The sequence below is a fragment of the Schistocerca nitens genome, chromosome 4, assembly GCF_023898315.1.
Source record: "Schistocerca nitens isolate TAMUIC-IGC-003100 chromosome 4, iqSchNite1.1, whole genome shotgun sequence".
NCBI classification, from domain to species: domain Eukaryota; kingdom Metazoa; phylum Arthropoda; class Insecta; order Orthoptera; family Acrididae; genus Schistocerca; species Schistocerca nitens.
In genome coordinates, this window is record NC_064617.1 from 345,795,429 (window position 1) to 345,816,856 (window position 21,428).

The window sequence follows — 21,428 nt, forward strand, 5'->3', positions numbered from 1 at the left end:
CGGGCCGGTCACCACCCTGTGTCAGGGCCCGGGGTGGGACTTTCAGCCACCAGCTCACCCAACTCTGCGGTACGACTGCTGCGGTATGACTGCCACACAACTTCCCTCGCAAGCTAGCAAGTAAACGGATTACGACGCACCTTAGACGAAAGCAACAATGACAACATGAGAATGATGATTTGGTTCTAAATGTTTTGAAATGCTTAACTACTACATAACACTTTTTCAAAATTAATAAGCAAACATATTAATAGTAAGACTGTACTAAAAACTTTCAGTGTTCAGCTCCACAAATTTAATTATATGTAAAGTTTTTCTCCAGCGCGTGGGAAATAAACATCCCAGGTCGGGATGCATAAACTAAAGCCTGAGGAGGGGATGGTCTGATGCAGAGTGGGGGGGGGGGGGGAATCCCGTTAAATGATTTCTCTGAATTTCCTCGTTGCTCGTATATTAAAAATTCGATGTAGATTGTTTTGTTTTCATCTCTTAAATTGTTTTCGCCGTCTTTTGTTAATGAAAGTAGTCGTGATTTATAAGGTCTTGATTTCTCACGCTGTTCGTTATGGATGAGTCAGTTGTTTTTACTGCGTAAATTCTGCTTGAGAAAATGAGTGACCGTAAATCAACTATAAAATTTTTGAAATCATTGGGCGTCATTGCGGGGAAAGAGAAGGATTTCCGTGTTGCAAGGCCATTTAGAGCAATACTGTTGGAGGAACAGTATTCCTAAAGGTTATTGTTTATTTCTTGCATTTATGAAAGTAGTCAGCAAAATGTACAGGACTCGTTTTGTTAGTTAGGTGTTGGTGGGTCTGATACTTTTTTCTTGTTTTAGGTTGCATTTTTTCATGTTACTGTATTGTGCGAGTTCTAGTTTTTTGGTTTCTCTAGAGGGAGCTTTTTCTGTCGTTTTAATATGTTCTGGTTACAATGGTGGGCCGAGGGGTGTTGCTGTGTCTTTGCCGGAGGGTTTATGTGATTGACTCGTGGTTTCATTTTTTTTTTATTGTTTTAAAATTTTGCGTCTCATTGAGGGCGGGAAGAACTGATTTGAGTGGTACCTCATTCGTGCCTTAAGTTTGTGTTTCTTATTATTTTTTCATTAGTTATTCTGGATTTTGCTTCTTGCGTTACAGATTGGCCTTCTAACATTATCATGCCCTGTTATGCCCTTATTTCGTTCCTGTCAGCCTAGATCTTTGACTCGTTTGGAAGTTCATATGCGGTAAGTTTCTTTTAATGTAGCCACTATTATCTTTTCCTTTTTGATGTTTTTGCTACACTTGTCTTATTTTTACTGTCACTCCCGGGGTATCGGTTTACTTGGTGTTATTTGGAGCTACATCAGCTGGTGTCACTTTCGTGTAGTATAGTTATTGGTTGCAAGATTCGGTCTTTTTTGCATTCCATTTCTTTGGTATGCAGTAATGTGTGTAAAGATTTCCATTTTTTGAAAGTCTAGTCGTATTCTGTAGTTCACTAACAAGATCATTTTTTACGCACGTTTCTGATATAAGAATTTTGCGCAACAAACAGTAATATTGGAATCGGTTACTAGAAATGACCTCCTACATAGTTTGCTTCTAGTTACTGATTACTATTCGATGATTCATTATTTAGATTGTTTTTGCAGTACGTATGGAAAATATAATAGAACAGGCTCTGCTAACGGGGGGTCTAGTTTAGCAGGGGATACAACCCGTCGGCTTTGATCAATGACGTCAGAATTGGCCAGAGAGCATGTATTAAGAAGATGAAAGAGTTGAGAAGAATGTTCAGAAGCAAAGGAATGCAAGAGAGAAAAACTATACTTCACACATATAAGGGCCAGTAGTATTTTCACGTTAACGATATCGCATGTTTGTATCTTAGTATTTCTCCTCAAAACACAATGGAAAGGAATGAATGAAATATATTACTAGCAAAGAATACATCACGTTACATGTATGTCAGTTGTATGTCGAAACTCTTTCGAACTGTATTGCTGAATTGCAGTACGGGATACAAGTTCAACGTACGTCGATTTTTTAGTTTCAACTAGCATTACAGTCATGTTGTTCACTTGAACTACACTCCTGGAAATGGAAAAAAGAACACATTGACACCGGTGTGTCAGACCCACCATACTTGCTCCGGACACTGCGAGAGGGCTGTACAAGCAATGATCACACGCATTGCACAGCGGACACACCAGGAACCGCGGTGTTGGCCGTCGAATGGCGCTAGCTGCGCAGCATTTGTGCACCGCCGCCGTCAGTGTCAGCCAGTTTGCCGTGGCATACGGAGCTCCATCGCAGTCTTTAACACTGGTAGCATGCCGCGACAGCGTGGACGTGAACCGTATGTGCAGTTGACGGACTTTGAGCGAGGGCGTATAGTGGGCATGCGGGAGGCCGGGTGGACGTACCGCCGAATTGCTCAACACGTGGGGCGTGAGGTCTCCACAGTACATCGATGTTGTCGCCAGTGGTCGGCGGAAGGTGCACGTGCCCGTCGACCTGGGACCGGACCGCAGCGACGCACGGATGCACGCCAAGACCGTAGGATCCTACGCAGTGCCGTAGGGGACCGCACCGCCACTTCCCAGCAAATTAGGGACACTGTTGCTCCTGGGGTATCGGCGAGGACCATTCGCAACCGTCTCCATGAAGCTGGGCTACGGTCCCGCACACCGTTAGGCCGTCTTCCGCTCACGCCCCAACATCGTGCAGCCCGCCTCCAGTGGTGTCGCGACAGGCGTGAATGGAGGGACGAATGGAGACGTGTCGTCTTCAGCGATGAGAGTCGCTTCTGCCTTGGTGCCAATGATGGTCGTATGCGTGTTTGGCGCCGTGCAGGTGAGCGCCACAATCAGGACTGCATACGACCGAGGCACACAGGGCCAACACCCGACATCATGGTGTGGGGAGCGATCTCCTACACTGGCCGTACACCACTGGTGATCGTCGAGGGGACACTGAATAGTGCACGGTACATCCAAACCGTCATCGAACCCATCGTTCTACCATTCCTAGACCGGCAAGGGAACTTGCTGTTCCAACAGGACAATGCACGTCCGCATGTATCCCGTGCCACCCAACGTTTTCTAGAAGGTGTAAGTCAACTACCCTGGCCAGCAAGATCTCCGGATCTGTCCCCCATTGAGCATGTTTGGGACTGGATGAAGCGTCGTCTCACGCGGTCTGCACGTCCAGCACGAACGCTGGTCCAACTGAGGCGCCAGGTGGAAATGGCATGGCAAGCCGTTCCACAGGACTACATCCAGCATCTCTACGATCGTCTCCATGGGAGAATAGCAGCCTGCATTGCTGCGAAAGGTGGATATACACTGTACTAGTGCCGACATTGTGCATGCTCTGTTGCCTGTGTCTATGTGCCTGTGGTTCTGTCAGTGTGATCATGTGATGTATCTGACCCCAGGAATGTGTCAATAAAGTTTCCCCTTCCTGGGACAATGGATTCACGGTGTTCTTATTTCAATTTCCAGGAGTGTATGTATCCCCTGCTTTACTAAACCATAAATGAAACACCGGATACAAATTAAAAGCTCATTCGAAGTGTGCTGCTTAAGTACAGTACGAAATAGGAGTTTGTCGTAAGTCGATTTCTTCGTTTTCACTAGCATTACTGTCCTGTTCTTCACTTGAACAATGCATCCTCCGCTTCAGTAAACCCTAAGTGGAACACGGGATACAAATTGTAGATGTGTTGTTTATTTCGTCTCCGCTATTACTAACCGTCTTTTCTTACGCACATATCAGTACTACTGATGACAGAAGGGCCTACGTATGTAATATATGTATACCAGACTTCCGTTGACCTCCATATATGTACACTGGTAACGAAAAGGTTGAAATAGACGTAAGTTACATTTGCAACCTGTACCTCAATTGAACTAAACGGAGACAAGAAGACGACACATGTACAATTTTTATCCCGTACTTCACTATGGGGTACAGTTTTCTTGTTGCCTTGCACGCCAATAGTATCCCATTCGTTACTTGAGCTATATAGCTACATGCAACATTTGTATCTTGCTCGCCAATTGACATAATACTGTGTCAGTGGAAAGGCGAAGTGAAGGACGGGATACAAATTTTAGTTGTGTCGTCAGTGTAAAGGCGAAGTGAAGGACGGGATACAAGTTGTCGTTGTGTCAGGGGTTTCGCCTGTAATACAGCAAGTACACATTCGAAAATATCGTTCTGATACTAGTGCTGGGAAACGAAAGAAGATCGACAGACGAGAAATTTCTATTACGTACTTCACAAATCGAAAATACCCATATTGGTGGAATGAAACAGTGAAATATGTCAAATAGTAAAATACAGTGAAAGAAGCTAATGGGAAAGTGAACTTATCACACGGAAATATCGAGGAATAACCGTAGCTCGCCTAGACAGACTGTAAAGAAAATTACATACCGCCAAACAGACAAATCCATTCCTATAAACGAAAATAAGACACTAAAAATTGTTCTACAATAACAAACTAATACTCCAAATACCTCAATATCATTACGAATAATTATTTTAATGTGCGATGATAGCGCTTATCCGGAACACAGAACTGCTTTACTATCTATGCCTCGAAGTGAAGACATTACTATCTATGACTAATGTATGACGTCATTGATCAAAGTCGAAGGGTTGTATCCCCTGCTTCATTAGACCCGCTAACGGTATACTACGCCTTCCACATCGCTGGCAACAGGTTCTACACAACACTGTTCAATTATATTACATAATATAAGCACACGTAATTGCTCTCGTGTTCTTAGTTATTTCAGTCTTCTTCAACTCGTTTCAATGAAATTCACGCGTAAATAATAGTCGCATAAAATGTATTATTTTATGGCACACTACATTCATTTGTTTACGAGTATAATCCATTCGATTCATAGATTGTCCATTGCAGCATCTTTGCCTTTAGTATGACGTCATTGGTCAAAGCCGACGGGTGGTATCGGACACTAGAATGTATCCCAACATTTTATTGTTGTCTGTTTTTCTTTGACCTCTCTGAAATCCAAGGACTGCGTTTGAATCGTAGACCATAGATAACACAGACTACGCATGACATAATTTTACTGAAACCGAGGCTCATGAGAAAGCAAGGCCGCGGAGCGTACGTCACATGATTTGATTTGATTGATTATTTCGTGTTCCATAGGTCCAACTGTGTTGGGTTCACAACGGCGTGGAACGAGTCAGTCTTTTATAAATACAATACTACAATCTTATAGCGCATACAATATATGTAAGTCAACGGAAGTATGGGATACAAATATTATGTACGTAGCTCCTTGTGCCATCGGCAGTACTACTATCTACGTAACAACAGACTGTTAGTGGTAGCGGGGGCGAAAGAAACAACACATGTAAAATTTGTATCCCATCCTTCAGTTGACCTACATAGTTCAGCTGAACAACATGATATTAATGCTAACGAAAACGAAGAAATCGACGTACGCTAAACTTGTATCCCGTACTGCAGTTAACCAATACAGTTCGAATGATGTTCGTGATACAACCCATATATATGTGACGTGAGGTATTCTATGCTACCAATATTTCCATCCATTTTCCCCTTCATTTTCCACAGAAATAATACGATACAAACACGCGATATCCTTAACGTGAAATTATTACTTGTCTTGATATATGTCAAACATACTTTTTGTCTTTCGTATTCCTTTGTTTCTGAACGCTCTTGTCAGCTGTTACATCTGTGTAATAAATGATCTCTGCAAAATTCTGACGTCATGGGTCAAACCTGACGGGTTGTATCCCATGCTTCACTAGACCCGAATTTGAGTACATAATTATATAAAAATTTATACAGTAAATTCTTTGAGCAGCAATACAGAAAAAAGACTACACATATTTTCTTAGAATCATTAAAGTATCACGGGAAAAACAGATACAGAGCATAAATGGATACAGAGCTCAAGTTAAATAACATTCTTAGTGGCATTATTAAAACTTTACATTTTATTTACTTAATAATTCATCTAGACTGTGAAACGTTTTTTCAGCATAAATATTTTAATGCTTTCTTAAACTTACTCTTGTTATGGATCTCTGTCTTTATTTCAGGTGGAAGAGCTTTGTTTCAGTGTAGTGTACATCCTTTTGCTCCAAGCTCAAATTTCTATGTTCCCTGTGTATGTCATTCTTCCTCCGAAGGCAGGCCAGAACTCACTCCTCGTTCGCTCGCTCGTTCAGCTCAGCTCAACACACAAAATGCATTTCTAAACTTGTTAACTCGCAACTGGGCGCGTGTGTACTACCGAGAATTGCATCTTCTACTGTAATCTGTAATTATGAAGTCTTGCTGATTAGCAATAAAGGAAACAAAAGAAAAATTCGGAGTAGGTATTAAAATCCACGGAGAAGAAATAAAAACTTTAGAGGTTCGCCGATGACATTGTAATTCTGTCAAAGACAGCGAAGGATTTGGAAGAGCAGTTGAACGGAATGGACAGTGTCTTGAAAGGAGGATACGATAAGAACATCAACAAAAGCAAAACGAGGATAATGGACTGTAGTCGAATTAAGTCGGGTGATGCTGAGGGAAGTAGATTAAGAAATGACACACTTGAAGTAGTAAAGGAGTTTTGCTATTTGGGGAGCAAAATAACTGATGATGGTCGAAGTAGAGACGATATAAAATGTAGACTGGCAATGGCAAGGAAAACGTTTCTGAAGAAGAGAAATTTGTTAACATCGAGTATAGATTTAAGTGTCAGGAAGTCGTTTCTGAAAGTATTTGTATGGAGTGTAGACATGTGTGGAAGTGAAACATGGACGATAACCAGTTTGGACAAGAAAATAATAGAAGCTTTCGAAATGTGGTGCTACAGAAGAATGCTGAAGATAAGGTGGGTAGATCACGTAACTAATGAGGAGGTATTGAATAGGATTGGGGAGAAGAGAAGTTTGTGGCACAACTTGACTAGAAGAAGGGATCGGTTGGTAGGACATGTTTTGAGGCATCAAGGGATCACAAATTTAGCATTGGAGGGCAGCGTGGAGGGTAAAAATCGTAGAGGGAGACCAAGAGATCAATACACTAACTAGATTCAGAAGGATGTAGGTTGCAGTAGGTACTGGGAGATGAAGAAGCTTGCACAGGATAGAGTAGCATGGAGAGCTGCATCAAACCAGTCTCAGGACTGAAGACCACAACAACAACACTGATTAATGGTACTGCAGGGTGCTACGCGGGAACTTCCTTATTTAAAAAAATTCATAATTTAGAAAGTATTAGAGACATCAATTTAATTCTTGTTTCTTTGCAAAGAGAAACCTCTAAAGTTTTGTTCCATTGAGTTTTGAAAATGATATCTTGAAGGTGGCCTCCGTTCTGCTCAATGCATTTGGAGAGTCTAAACCGGAAGTTCCGGTCCACTTTTTCCGACAATGGCTCTGTCGATGTTGGCAATAACATCACAAATATTGTTCCGTAGGTCTGCCAGGGTCTGCGAAATATTGGTGTACACCAAGGATTTGAGAGAGCCCCATAAGAAAAAGTCGCATGGCGCTAAATCTGGCGAGCTTGTTGGGCACTGGAGATCGCCCCTCAAAGAAATGAGACGATCGGGGAAGTGTTCGCGCTACATGGTAATCGATGTTCGTGCCGTGTGAGCTGTGGAACCAGACATCATCCACATCCATTTCTTCAAGTTCTGGAAGAAAAAACAGTCCAATCATCTGAATATAACGCTCAGAAGTGACCATCACTGACTTACCGTTCTCTTCGAAAAACCATGGGCCAATAATGCCAACTTTAGGTAGATAGTGCACACCAGTCACACGTTCTGAATGCAGGGGCTGCTCATGAAGTTCTAGGGCGTTCGTGCCACTCCAATATCGCATATTTTGTTTATTCACGCAGCCAGACAAATGAAAATGTGCATCGTCGCTGAAGAACACTAAGGCGTCATGAGGCAGCTCATCGATCAAGGCTTCTCACACATTTTTTCGTGAAACAAAATCATGTGGATGAAGTGTGTCCACCACTGACAGTTCATACGGATGAAATTTCAACTCCTCATGAAGAATTGGTCTCACTGAGCGTTCAGAAATTGCAAGGGCAGCTGCATGTTTGCGCGCAGATCGCTTGGGGGAATTCAAAATCGACATTCTTACCCTCTCGATGTTTTCAGGCGCTCTGGTGGTTCTTGAAGGTCTGGTTTCTTTTTCTGTACACTTCCAGTATCCATAAGGGTGTCTACCCACATAACTATTGATTTCCCGTAAGGAACACGACCTGCAGGCCCGATGTTGAACTGTTTTCTGAATGCACGCTGAGTTCTGATGACCGAACGTCCATTCGAAAAGTAGGTCGCAACGGCGAACGCCGCTCCTCTCTTGCCAACTGTGTGATCGCTACTAAACTAACCTTAAAAAAAAAAAAAAAACTTAATGTCTCGCACTTTTGATTGCACTGAAACCCACGCAAAAATGAGAAACAGCCGCTGTGTGCTGCGCTTTTCAAATAAGGAAGTTCCCGCGCCGCACCCTGTACAACACAATTTAATTCAAGATCAGTTCTCGATATACATGGTATAACGGCTTGTTTATAGCATTTGGTCTCTTCTGCTTAACAGTCCTCATTTCATGCAATAAGTGGCGCCTTATGCAACTGATTATCTGTTTGGCATGATTTTAATTTTACTTTAACCCAGTGCAGCCGTAACACATTGTAAGTAGGCCTGTGGACTTCCCATCACTGTAGGACTAATAACAGTAACAGTCCATAATAGCGGATTCCAGTAAAAGATGCAACTCTCCTTTTGTTACGTACACATGTCACACACCTGTACGTAAGAGTTAACAGGTGTAGAAACGTAGTTTTCTGCTGAGCTGAGCGAGCGAGCGCAGACCTGTCTTTTTTCGTAGGCCTCGACTAAAACCAACACTTAAGTCACGTGACTCGGGGCACGAAGCCGAGCATTTCATTACGTATTTAAAGTGCACATTTATGACAACTTTGTTACAGATCAAATGTTGTGGTTTTTACTAGATGCAGAAGTAAAAACCTTCATATATGCTCAGATTAGTCTTTTTTGTATCCTAAAGATTAGGTAAAATGGTGAAAATCTCAGTTGTGTAAATTAATTACTTGAAAATATTTGCAGAGGTATTTCCATAAGTTGAAAGTTAGGCTGGATGTTGGTCTTTGGATGTAAAAATTAATGAATGACCACGATTTTGAGACGACAGAGGATTACACCAGCATAATCAACGTTTCGTTACATATTACGTTTCCTATCTTGATATCGTTTCGGTATCTGTACTGGATTAAGCAAAAGTCAAAACGCGTTCTTCCTTATTTTGTGTAAATACCTGACATTTTGCACATAAACGAATTTCCTTTCTTACAACAGCATTTCACACATATTCTTCTGGAATCGTTAGAAAACTAATGCTGCGTTCGAAATTGTTATTTTGTCTTACACTCCCGTGGAAGCAGCGAACTACAAGAATACACAGCGGAAAAACAAAAAACAAAAAAAAATACGTTTCAACTTCACCACTTGTAAAAACGGTAGCCACCGCTTTATTATCAGGAATTTCGGGGAAACTAGGTTAACTGCACTACTACATATGTAATAGTAGTTCTACAGTTCGTTGAATTGTCGAAACAATGCTTGATGCAGCTACAAATGAGGGAAACTGTAACTGTCAGCTCCATTTCACACAGTGCGTACTGACAGGAACTCTGCTTTCTGCCCCGAGTCATGTTATTTTAACTGATTCAACTGTGGCTTCTCGATGGAACATTATATACTGCACTAACTAAGCACTTGGCAACGGCCTTGCCGCAGTGGATACACCGGTTCCAGTGAGATCACCGAAGTTAAGGGGAGCCGGAGGTGGTCAAATCCAAAAAATTACGACTTTTTTTTTGCTACCGAAAATTAATTGGAACATTCCTCTTTAATGTAAACTTTGAATTATTGTTTTACTCGCCCTAGAAGTGGAGTTATTACCATTTCCCCCCACGCCTACAGAGGAAATGGGCGGCCGCTGAATGCATCTAACACCCTCTCGTGACTTCCTGGCGAACTGCTTGGGATTTTCTCGGCCTTTTACGCATACAGCGCCTTATGTTACGCATACAGCGAGTGTGCAAGGGTTGGCTACATTGTTTTCTGTAACAAATGAAGCACTAAGAGCGCGGAACATCGTCTCTTTGCTGTTTACCGTTTCGAATTAGTTCAGTGTTGCGCCTGTTGTTGGTAGTATTATACTTCTTGTGTAAAGCGTTGTTCTGGTTACGATGCCACGTTTTAGTAACCGTGTATATAAGAAGAGGAAGAGCGTAGGGAAAAGAAAATTAACACTAATACCAAGTTGCGATACTACAATTACTGAAACAGTGCGTTCTTCTGCTAAGCAAGACATGGCCGGCCATAGCCCTTTGACATCTTCTAGCAAGAAGCTGACTGGTGGAAGTGACAGATTTCGTGAATATGTTAGTGACAGTGATGATATTAACCAAGTACTGAATATTGGATTATTATCTTCGGGACTAGTGCAGCAGGGGATACAACCCGTCGGCTTTGAACAATGACGTCACAAGTCGCCAGAGAGCATGTATTACAGAGATGAAAGAGCTGAGGAGAATGTTGAGAAACAAAGGAATGCGAGAGAGATAAACATTGATCTTGTCAAAAGCATAAGTGTTTTTTGACTTTTTAAAAAGAAAAATCTCACGAGATAGAATAAACTGATCCTACTTTATTAAGCAATATCTTGTCAAAAGCCGAGAAGCGATTGTTCTTAATGTTCTAGCTCCCTTCAGTACGTAATAAGTGTTTTTTGGCTTTAAAAAAAAAAAAAAAACTCACGAGATAGAATAAACTGATCCTACTTTATTAAGCAGCTCCCTTCAGTACCTAATAACTGTTTTTTGCCTTTAAAAAAAAATCTCACGAGATAGAATAAACTGATCCTACTTTATTAAGCAATATCTTGTCAAAAGCTGAGAAGCGATTCTTCTTAGTGTTCTAGCTCCCTTCAGTACGTAATAAGAGTTTTTTGGCTTTTTTAAAAAAACTCACGAGATTATTCTATCTCGTGAGATTTTTTTTTAAAAAAAGCCAAAAAACAAAATCCACATTACCTCAATATCATTACGAAAAATATTAAGTACCGGACGAATAAAAAACAAACAATTAAGTTAATTAAATCACACATTTAATGATGCACCGAATATCAAGCGATCGCTTTTAGATTAACATTCAATTATTTTAATGATAGTGCTTATTAGAACACAGAACTGCTTTATTATCTATGCCTCGAAGTTAAGACATTACGATCTATGACTAAGGAATGACGTCATTGTTCAAAGCCGACGGGTTGTATCCCCTGCTGCACTAGACCCTTATCTTCTGCCCTGAAAGAAAGTGTTCTGTGCAGAATGTGTTCAAGTGTAGGAGTGGGACTAGAGATAAAGCACTTTGGTTTAGCTTGTGAGATGAAGATAATCTGTGCATGTTGCAAGTATCAAGTGACTTTCTACAATTCACATGCCAGTCTCTTTGGTGAAAATGGACGATCTAGAGTGTTTGATGTGAATGTTCGACCTGTGTATGGACTTCGATCCATTGGAAAAGGTTCTGCTGCTGGTAAACTGTTTTGTGGTATTATGAACTTGCCATCGCCTCCAAGCAAATTTGGGTACTACTGTGAACTGGTAGGATCTTCTGTTGAAGATGTGGCTTTGAAAACCATGAAGAAAGCAGTGGAGGAATCTGTAGAACTGAACGGTGGTTCTAGGGATTTGGTAGCAGCATTAGATGGTTCCTGGCAAAAGAGGGGTCATAAATCCCTGAATGGGGTTGTAACTGCTACTTGTGGTGATAGTGCAAAAGTGATAGATGTTGCAATATTATCAAAACATTGTAGGTGAAAAAATAAAATCAAAGGAGAGCACAGTGGAACCTTTAGTGGATCAAGTGGAGCAATGGAAGTGGATGGAGTGAAACAAATTTTTGAACGTTCAGTTCCCAGATACAACATTAGGTACAAATACTACCTTGGGGATGGCGACTCCAAAGGTTTCAAGACTATAGAGGAACTGAAACCATATGGAAATGAATTTGTAGTTGAAAAGTTGGAATGCATTGGGCATGTGCAAAAGCGTATGGGTGCACGGCTTCGAAGGCTCAAACAAACTTTGGGTTCAAGTGAGATCAGTGATGGAAAGACAATAGGAGGGAGAGGCAGGCTTACTGATGAGGTGATTGAACGTCTACAGAGATACTATGGGTATGCTATAAGGCAAAATACTAGTAATGTTAGTGACATGTGAAAAGCAGTGTGGGCATTGTTCATTCATACTGCCTCTTCCAATGAATACCCTCAACACAGCCTGTGCCCAAAAGATTCCTGGTGCAAATATAATGCAAAAAAGGACTATGATCACAAACATGGTTTGCCAGCAGCTGTGATAAATGCAATAAAACCAATTTTTCATGACTTAGCACAGCCAGAATTGTCACACAAATGTCTACATGGAAAGACGCAGAATCCTAATGAGAGCGTAAAGTCATTCCTAAAAGGGTGTTTGTAAGCACAAAAACATTGCACTTTGGCATTTATGATGCAATAGCAACCTAAAACCAAGGGAACAGTGTGAAGTGTGAAGTTCTCAAGGCATTAGGATTTACAGCTGGGGTGAACACTGTACGAGCACTAAGAAATATTGACAGAGAAAGGATAAGAGGAGCAGAAAGAAGAGAAAGGCATGTGAAGTATGATGGAACAACAGGCCAGAAAAGAAGACAGAAGAGGTAGCTTTTGGAGGATGAAGAAGAAGACCCTGATAATCCATCCTATAGTGCAGGAATGTATTGAGAAACTTTGATAGCCATTTCCCGTAAATTAGAATTTTTCGAATATAAGGAACATTTTCTCAAAATCCACTCAAGCTAGAGAGATGAAATTTTTATACAGCACTCCTAGTGGTCAAACTTACATTGTAACACAGCCATTTGGCAATATGTTCAGTAGTTTTATTTCAGTTTAATTATAAAGCAATTATTTGTAAAAAAATTTGGGTCATTAATAAAAAAAATAATTGGAAGGAAACTAGAAAAGATACTCCAAAATCCCTCTGTCATAACTGCAATACTAAACCACTCTACGGGTAAAAAATATTCAAATTTTTCTATTTGGTAGTTTATTCATAAATGTTCCTCAAACTTAGTGATTTTAACATGGACAGCATGGGCACCTCCGGCTCCCCTTAAGCGCTGTCGGGCGTGGTCGGCACTAGGATGGGTGACCATCCAGGCCGCTATGCACTGTTGCCATTTTTCGGGGTGCACTCAGCCTCGTGATGCCAATTGAGCTACTCGACCTAATAGTAGCGGCTTAAGTCAAGAATAACATCATAACGACCAGGGGAGCGGTGTGCTGACACCACGCCCCTCCTATCCGCATCCTCCACTGAGGATGACACGGTGGTCGGATGGTCCTGGTAGGCCTCTCGTGGCCTGACGACGGAGTGCTTTACTAACTAAGCACTTCTTGTTTTGTTTCAGAAGGCAAAAAGTGTTTTGTTTAGTTAATACAATAGATATTTCTCTCCACAACACAGACCATGCTAAATCTGCTTACTTATGTTTGAATAAACAGCTTCAAAGTTCTATGCTACCGCTCACACATGATGCCACAAATTCTGCGTGACTGCACAACTTTCAATATCTCGTCAATCAAAATCATATGAGCGGGTATGAATGTTACAGTGAAGGTTATCACATTAGAACTGTGGAAAAGAGTTAGGCCTAAAAGAATCTGGTGGTCATAATCAATCAATAGCCCGACAAGTCGATTGAACAAACCGCTTATACACTTCCAATTTGTCGGTTGGTGCGCAGGTGTCTGGGGCTCTAATGTGGCGTTATCAACGATTTTCTGTTTTTTTCTGAGTAAGAAGTACTTTTTAGAGCGTTTATTGACTGATTACACTGCTTTTGATATCTCGACTTCAGACATTTTGCTGAGCTCTCTGATTTTGTCCCACTGTTCCTTAAGTATCTTCTTTATGTCGCTATGATTTGCAGTATGATGCCGTAGCTTATAAAATGGAATTCTATGATCCTCCAGCAGCATTTAAATGAGAAGTCTAAAGAGGAGTGATCGCTGCTTAGAGCTTTGTAGCTTTCAGTATTCAGGCCACGTATGCTTAGGTTCATCGTCATGTTGGAATGCGTTTCTGGCTCTGGCCTAATCTCTGCACTACAGACAAGCACCGACCTACTAGAGGCGTAGCAATATGGTGGGACAACTAATATAGGTTTTGCAGAAGGAAGAGGATGGCGGAAACTAGGCACAGTTTCTTGCAAAATAAATCTCGGAACTACTGAAAAACTGCGTTTATTAATACGAAACATACTAATTCTACCACTTTATTACAGATACCTACGATGTTCTTAACTGAGAGACAAGTGTACGAAGTTTGTAGGGGAAGGTGGGGTAAAATGACCACTCTAAGGAAAACTGAATTTTCCCAAACCATGGTTGCCACTAACACATTCTGAATCAAAGTTTTATGAGGTATCACACCAAATATTTTAAGTGGAAAAGAACATACAGGAACTAGGCGCATTTTCTTCTGAAGGCCTATTTGGCCAGTGCCATCACAACATCACATATTTGTTGTTCTGATTTCATTACATATTTTTTTAGGCATCTCAATGCCCTAGTATCGGAAATAATACCAGGTGCCCGAGGCAGGCCATTTTCAATCGGATTTTTGTATTATGCCAAATACCATGTAATTTAATTAATTCAAAACAGTCAGAAAATGATAGAATGACAGCTTTGTATATAAAAGGACTTAAAATTCAATCTGACATGCAATATAAGTTGCATTCAAAAAGAAACAAGCTGGAAAACCGCTGGAGGGATCATAATGTCATTGCTTAAGGAAGAAAGTGCAGTCCCCATGAGAGAGCTGAGATCTCAAACTCGCCAACAGAAGAACTGTCTTGTGTTTGCTGAACTGTGACAGTTTCTTTTAAACAAATTCAGATTGCCAGCTTCAAATCTCATAAGAGATGTATAATACTCCACTTTGTTATATAAACGCTTAGATGAGCTTATTGAAACTGAAACAGCATTTGTTCTAAATGCCTCACTTCTGGGTTAAGAATACTATTTCTACTTGAACTGGTTTGCATCCAGATATTATCCCAGATGAAATTAAAGACTCAAAAGTATGTTCAAGTAGCTGCATTCATCTTCTACAGGGCATACTCTGTAAGCCACCATGAGGTGCATGGCAGGGGGCACATCCCATTGATGATTACCCTCCATCCCAACAAATCTGCTGTGTTCTTATTCAGTAGTAGTGTTACCAACATAAGAAAGGTGATTGTCAGTGGTAACAGAAGAATGTGTAAAAAATGAATGTATCTGTTCTATTGCAAATAAAGAGTCAGTTTAATATTTGTAAACCACATGTTATTTTAACTGAGTCAGTTTAATATTTGCAAACCACATGTTATTTTAACTGATTCAACTACGGCTTCTTGATAAACATTATATACTGTACGACCTAAGCACTTCTTGTCTTGTTTCAGAAGGCAAAAAGTGTTTTGTTTAGTTAATACAATAGCTGTTTCTCTCCACAACACAGACCACGCTAAATCTGCTAACTTATGTTTGAATAAACAGCTTCAAAGTTCTATGCTGTATCTGGTGGCAAGTCATTAATGTAAAGGGTGGTTATAATTAAACTTTGGTTACTTGAACCAGTATAAACGGGAAACTACGAGGGTGATTTCACAAGTTCTGCACACTGCAGATAGAATTGAAGAAAATAATTTATTTTACAAAATACATTTACAGATTATTAATGTAATTTCCATTCTTGCTTATGATAGCTTCCCCAGTGTTTTGGCAACTTCTGTATTCTGAATAGGGCACCTTCACTATTAAGCTGTCTGATTACTTGGGTCACCTGACTGGAAGCTTCATCAATAGTATCAAAGTGGGTTACATACAATTTTTCTTTCAATTTGGGAAACAAATCATCTGTTTGGCTCAAATCAGGATTGTGTGATGGGTGAGGAAGGACAGGGTGATTAAAAAAGAAAGGACAGATTCCAATTGTTTATTACAAACTATGAAAGACAGAAACACACTGCACATGTCACTGGATAGAGCAACATTTGTAACCTGGAATGTAAACATGGTATGCAATTAACAAATGTTATCCTCCCATGTGGAAATTAAAGTGTGTTTACTTCAATGGATTATCCATTGTTTCTCTTCCACATGTCCTTACAAATGTTTCCACAAAGTTTCATTGTCCTTCGATCACTTGCTTTTCTTGGGGGGCCCTCCCATGTAGCGAAAGTTTAATTGTAACAAATCTGTCAATCAGGAACAAAAGTGGACCACATATGTTACACTTACATAAATCCCACATTACAACAAAGCAGACAGATGTTGAATTATGTCTTCCTACTACAGGTAAGATAAGATTTGAACTAACACAATTCTTTACTTCAAATACCAGAATGTTCTAATTTCTTCAGAAACATTACATTTTATACAGAGGTGAAAGCCTTCAATAAATCACAAAAGATACCAAATAGCCACAGTTGTTTTTCTTTTAAATAATTTTTTATCAGTGCCTTTGGGCAATAAGAAATTTATCCCCTGGTCAAGTAAAGAGACATTCCAAAGATTGAACTGTGATTTAGTCAACAAGCTGTCCTAAGAGAAATAGAAAAGTCCTCTATTTTTCCGCGCATTTTCAAACATTTTAAAAACACAGGCATCAATGATGTCTGCAAACACCAATACATTTTTTCTTCTTTTTTGCGTGGAGACACCACCACCGAATACATAAGTCTGCCCAGTAAAATACAATGCTGAAAAGAAATGCTATATAAGTGCCTTAGCGTGTGTAGATGTGTACATGAGCTTCTTTCTGTAGTTCACCCACCAAACCCACTAGCAGCAGCCTCTAGCTGAATCACAATAATCACGGGAAATGTGGGCACAAATTCATTCATTTTGCATTTATTATTTCTTTTAGATGTGTATATTAAGCTATGGCGACCCCCCCCCCCCCCCATCCCCTTGTCTCTCTACACAAGAACATTTTCTTTTTTGCAGTAAACACATAGTGCGTAGTGGGGCGATCACACTGTTGCAGAAGTAATTCAAAACCAATATCGCTTAAATACCGTTTACTGGATAACCAGTTTCAACACACTAAAGGTGCCATCATTGGATCTGTGAAGATATAACATGACAGGTATGAGGGAGGGCTTACATGAGTTACATTATATACATTACTATTAGTGCAGCACCACATACCTGAATGTAGATTAACATTTGTAAACCATTTGGATATAATGATACATGAGGCAGACCAGCTGATATAAAATTATTGTCACAAAAAATAAAAAAAACAACTGCTCTCGTGGTTATTCTTTTCCATAAGATATGTAAAACTGCAGCCAGAAGATAAAACTATTTGGTACACGACCGCTGCTCGACTAACAACGGTTGGCATCACACTGCCTTATTCCACACAGGTATACCTGCTGCGATTCTAGTGGTTCACAACCGGTCACTAGATAGCGCTGTCCAAGCAGTGCACACACAGTCCCATGGTATAACCAATCATTACTACTAGAATACAACTTTACTATTTCTGCTAATCGAGTACCCATGTAAAGAACACTTTCGCATACACTTACTGTACATACTATACATACCATGCATACTATAAAGTATGTCAATTACAGAGTAAAAACATCTGAAGCAAAAGCATTATTCATATTAGTGCCATGTTGTTCTTGTTGTGGTCTTCAGTCCAGAGACTGGTTTGATGCAGTTCTCCATGCTACTCTATCCTGTGCAAGGTTCTTCATCTCCCAATACCTACTGCAACCTACAGCCATCTGAATCTGCTTGGTGTATTCATCTCTTGGTCTACCTCTACGATTTTTACCCTCCACGCTGCCCTCCAATACTCAATTGGTGATCCCTTCATGCCTCAGAACATGTCCTACCAACTGATCCCTTCTTCTAGTCAAGTTGTGCCACAAACTTCTCTTCTCCCCAATCCTATTCAATACCTCCTCATTAGTTATATGATCTACCCATCTAATCTTCAGCATTCTTCTGTAACACCACATTTCGAAAGCTTCTATTCTCTTCTTGTCCAAACTAGTTATTGTCCATGTTTCACTTCCATACATGGCTACACTCGATACAAATACTTTCAGAAACGACTTCCTGACACTTAAATCTATACTCGATGTTAACAAATTTCTCTTCTTCAGAAACGCTTTCCTTGCCATTGCCAGTCTACATTTTATATCCTCTCTACTTCGACCATCATCAGTTATTTTGCTCCCCAAATGCCAAAAGTCCTTTACTACTTTAAGTGTCTCATTTCCTAATCTAATTCCCTCAGCATCACCCGACTTAATTCGACTACATTCCACTATCCTCGTTTTGCTTTTGTTGATGTTCACCTTATAACTTCCTTTCAAGACACTGTCCATTCCGTTCAACTGCTCTTCCAAGTCCTTTGCTGTCTCTGACAGAATTACAATGTCATCGGCGAACTTCAAAGTTTTTATTTCTTCTCCATGGATTTTAATACCTACTCCGAACTTTTCTTTTTTTTCCTTCACTGCTTGCTCAATATACAGATTGAATAACATCGGGGAGAGGCTACAACCCTGTCTCACTCCCTTCCCAACCACTGCTTCCCTTTCATGTCCCTCGACTCTTATAACTGCCATCTGGTTTCTGTACAAATTGTAAATAGCCCTTCACTCCCTGTATTTTATCCCTGCCACCTTCAGAATTTGAAAGAGAGTATCCCAGTCAACATTGTCAAAAGCTTTCTCTAAGTCTACAAATGCTAGAAATGTAGGTTTGCCTTTCCTTAATCTAGCTTCTAAGATAAGTCGTGTGGTCGGTATTGCCTCATGTATTCCAATATTTCTACGGAATCCAAACTGATCTTCCCCGAGATCGGCCATACAAAACTGCATATTATAATTTATCCTTATTCACGTATGAAAGTCATGAATATGTATATAGTAAGCTGTTCATAACACGACTTAGATACAATGTGACGAGTGATTAAAACCTGTATGCTGGGCTTTACCTGTCTGGCACTACGGTCTTAGGTACTGTAAGCACCAAAACAGTACTAACTTGCTATAAAAGGCTCTCACCAGCTATACACTCATTATGAACGTAGCACGGACCGACTATGAATGCCTGCACAGGCACATGAAATTAAGGAATGTCTGGTCAGAAACAAAATCGAGGGGGCATGGGAACAGGGGGGGGGGGGGGGGGGGAGGGGACAGACATGCATACCAAGATGCACAGCCATTCCATGTGCGCTGCCATCGGCTTGTTCCATCCATTCAACTCACCAAATGGAGACTAATGGAAAACCATATTTCTATGATGCCATGAAAACACCCATTCTGGCCGGCCATACACAAATATATCTGTGGAATACAGAAACATGACACATTTGGTGGGCAATGGTAATCATCAAGCAATGATTTACTGGCGAAGCTGACCAACTACACGTCAAGCCTCATAACAAGCATTTACCTTAACATGGCAGGCTACGCCCTGCAGAAAACGTGACTGATAAATGACATTAGCAGTATTTTATAGGTTGTTTTCCGAGCATAACAGATATGCAACACCCTCCACAGTGTGTGAATAGGCCGCACAGGATCTCTTGAGCACCACATGAAATATGTCAAAGAAATTATGATCTGCCGATTCTAATTAGTCGTTCAACAATTTATTTGAAAACCTCTTTCTGTTTTTGTAAATTTCGATGTTTTCGAAAACGTTGAGTTTGCTTACTTTAGGTGCTTTACGCAAGATTTTCATACATTGTTGCATATCAGTAATTTTATTGTTCGAGGCCTGCAGATGGTCACCCAAAGCAGACTTATTGTGGGCACTCATGTGCTAGTGCCCAAGAAAACGAGTAGAAAATGATCTCCCTGTTTGCCCCACATAAAAGCCTTCACACCCACCACATTGTAATCTGTATACCCCTGTGTTTCTAAATTTATCATGACTGTCTTCAATCATACGCCTAAGTTTCAAGCACAAACTATTTTTCATCCTAAATGCCAGGACCATGCCAGACTTACAAACCTGTCGGTCTATTTTGTCAGAAACAGACCCTTGATATATCATTGGAACATACTTTTTACCCCTACTACTGTTAGATGGCCTTTCCTTCTTATCCTTTCTTTTTTTAATTTTTGTATACAACCTGTCCACCATGGACACATCATAACCATTGCTACAGGCTATAAACTTGAGGACATCTATCTCTTGCCTCTAGCTGCTCCGTTGCAACGGCAGCTTTAAGAGCCTATGTATCAATGTACCATTGAGCAAAAATAGGACTTTTTATACTTAGATGGATGGTTGGACTGCACATGAATAACAAGGTCTGTAGCTATTGGTTTCCTGTAAATGCTAAATGTGCCACTGCCATGTACCAATACCTGCCAAATGTGTCACCATCACGTTTCTATATTCCACAGGTGTATTTGTATATGGCCATCCAGAATGGGTGATTTCTTGGTATCATAGTAATATGGTTTTCCATTACTCCCCATTCAGTAAGTTGAATGGACGGAACGAGTGCCATGCTGATGGGAGTGCACGTGGAGTGGCTGTGCATCTTGGTACACATGTCTGTCCCCCCCCCCTCCTCTGTTCTTGTGCCCCCTCAGTTTGTTTCTGACCTGGCATTCATTACTTTCATGTGCCTATGTAGGTATTCATAGTCAGTCCGTGCTACGTTCATAATGAGTGTATAGATGGTGAGAGCCTTTTATAGCAAGTTGTACTGTTTTGGCACTTACAATACCTAAGACCACAGTGCCAGACAGGTAAAGCCCAGCATACAGGTTTTAATCACTTGTCGCATTGTATCTAAGTCGTGTTATGAACAGCTTACTCTGTGCATATTCATGACTTTCATACATGTATAAGTTTTGTATGGCACTAATATGAATAATGCCTTTGCTTCAGATGTTTTTACTCTGTAATTGACATACTTTATAGTATGTATAGTATGCATAGTATGCATGGTATGTATAGTGTGTACAGTAAGTGTATGCAAAAGTGTTCTTTACATGGGTACTCGATTAGCAGTAATAGTAAAGTTGTATTCTAGTAGTAATGAGTGGTTATACCATGGGACTGTGTGTGCACTGCTTGGACAGTGCTATCTAGTGGCTGGTTGTGAACCACTAGAATCACAGCAGGTATACCTGCATGGAATAAGGCAGTGTGATGCCGACCGTTGTTAGTCGAGCAGTGGTCATGTACCAAACAGTTTTATCTTCCGGCTGTGGTTTTACATATCTT

At 40.5% G+C, this 21,428-nt stretch overlaps 1 protein-coding gene across 5 annotated transcripts in view; it reads right to left on the minus strand.

Annotated features, from left to right (window-relative positions):
* LOC126251859 (folliculin) overlaps positions 1 to 21,428 on the minus strand; it is a 180,727-nt gene that overhangs the window by 129,457 nt on the left and 29,842 nt on the right. Inside the window, exon 1 of one of the 5 annotated variants that reach the window (XM_049952543.1) lies at positions 6,072 to 6,170. The exons of the other annotated variants lie outside the window; for them this stretch is intronic. The gene's annotated coding sequence lies outside the window, so the exon portion shown is untranslated. Of the gene's footprint in view, positions 1 to 6,071; positions 6,171 to 21,428 lie in introns of those variants that run through there. 5 annotated transcript variants of the gene reach the window in all.